This window comes from Elephantulus edwardii, unplaced genomic scaffold, assembly GCF_000299155.1.
Source record: "Elephantulus edwardii isolate Elephantulus edwardi_28Jun2011 unplaced genomic scaffold, EleEdw1.0 scaffold00045, whole genome shotgun sequence".
In the NCBI taxonomy this organism is placed as follows: Eukaryota; Metazoa; Chordata; class Mammalia; order Macroscelidea; family Macroscelididae; genus Elephantulus; species Elephantulus edwardii.
The window spans coordinates 6,548,734-6,550,573 of record NW_006399795.1 but is presented as its reverse complement, the minus strand read 5'-3'; the positions used below and the strand labels follow the sequence as shown (position 1 = coordinate 6,550,573).

General features: G+C 43.5%; 1 pseudogene; it reads right to left on the bottom strand.

Annotated features, from left to right (window-relative positions):
- Positions 1-524: 524 nt before the first annotated feature.
- On the bottom strand, positions 525-1,274 carry LOC102872400 (annotated as a pseudogene).
- Between the last annotated feature and the right edge of the window lie 566 nt (positions 1,275-1,840).

Here is a 1,840-nt window from a genome sequence, read left to right as displayed (position 1 = left end):
ATTGTTTTCTATTCATTAAAGTTGGACAGTGAATAAGGATGACAGAAGACCAATCATTTCCTTGGAGTTATGGTGTTGGAGAAAGAGTACTGGATATTCCATGCATTGCCAAAGGAACAAACAAATCTGTCCTGATAGGACAGCTAGGGTCCTCCTTAGAGGCAAGTATGGTGAAACTTCATCTCGCTTACTTTGGGCATATTTTCAGGAAGACCCTCAACTCCTTGGAGAGAGATATTATGTTGGGAAAGGTCAGTGAAGGAGAGGAAGACCCCCAATGAGATGGATCAACACAGTGACTACCAGAATGGGCTTGAGAATGCCAAAAATCATGAGGATAGCACAGGATAGGGCAAAGTTCAGATATGTTGGTCATAAGGTGGCTATAGCCACAGTTGACTTGATGGCACCTAATAACAAAAACACCACCACCACCACAGGATTTTCAAAACTATGATCTCTCTCTCTCTCTTTTTTTTTAGATTTAATACGTGAGCTTATTTATTTGCCACACATAGAAAATTCTATTTCTGACTGGATTCGGATTTGGAGGTAGAAGCTCTCAGAGAGGACAGCCTCCGTCTCTTGGAGATCTGCTCCTGGCGTTTCTCTTTGGCCTCCTTCATTCTCTTGGCCAAAAGCTTAGTGTACTCTGCAGCCTCCTCCTTATTTTTCTTAGTGCGCTGTTTCTTCAGCGAAATGTGCCGGCGCTTGTGCTGCAGGACGCGTGGAGTAACAAGACGCTGAATCTTGGGCGCTTTGGTCCTGGGTTTCTTGCCTTCTTTGTTTATTGGCTTTCTCACAACATATTGATGGACATCATCTTCCTTGGAGAGGTTGAAGAGTTTGCGAATTCTGCTGGCTCTCTTGGGCCCCAGGCGACGTGGCACAGTGGTATCAGTCAGTCCTGGGATATCCTTCTCACCTTTCTTGACAATGACCAAGTGGAGAACACTCAGATTGGCATCCACAATGCAACCCCGGACCGATTTGCGCTTCCTCTCTCCGGTTCTCCGTGGTCTGTAACAAGAGTGCCCCTTACTCAGCAGCAGGCGAACTCGGCCATGGGTCAAGACACCCTGCTTCATGGGGAAACCTTGCTTGTCGTTTCTACCGCTGATCCGGACAACATATCCCTTCCACTCGTCACCGAGAGAGTCCGCAGCAACTTCTGTGGCCATTCGCTTCTCATGAAACGTCCGAAGTTTGCATTCATCGTCCACCTCTATGAGTTTCTGGCAGCCAGTGGCTGGAAAAGAGATGTTCATCTTCATGGTGAAGCAGCTGACGGCCCCAGCGGCACCACGAAAAAGAGCCAAAGCTATGATCTCTTGGTGGCAAATTTCCAGGCTTGTTTTCTAAGGCTTCTGTGGGTTAGGCTACCAACTTTTTGCCTAGTAGTTGAATACCACCTAACCACCTTACATGATAATATTTAATAGTCAAGCTAATAATACAGTTTTGAAGTTGTACTGAGCATTTTGAGATATCTGTAATAAGTTTAATGTCATATGCAACAAAATCCCATTTCTTTTTTTAGTGGAAGTTACAGAGATAGACTGATTATATTATTTTGGTTCAATTCCTGACAGAAGGAAATACCAAGCTTCAGTTAAAGGCTAGTGAAGATATAAGCAGAATTTCTCCCCTATTAAAGTATATTCAGTTCCTGGTGTTTATCTTGGATATCAGGTTAAAAAGCCCTACACTAGGAGAGATTAAACCATTTCTGCAGTGAGATGAGTCTCTATATATGTTCTAGTCTCCTTACTATCACTATAATCTACTAAAAACTCTTATTATACTCAGATGATTGGGTGAGACTACAAAGCTACTAAAA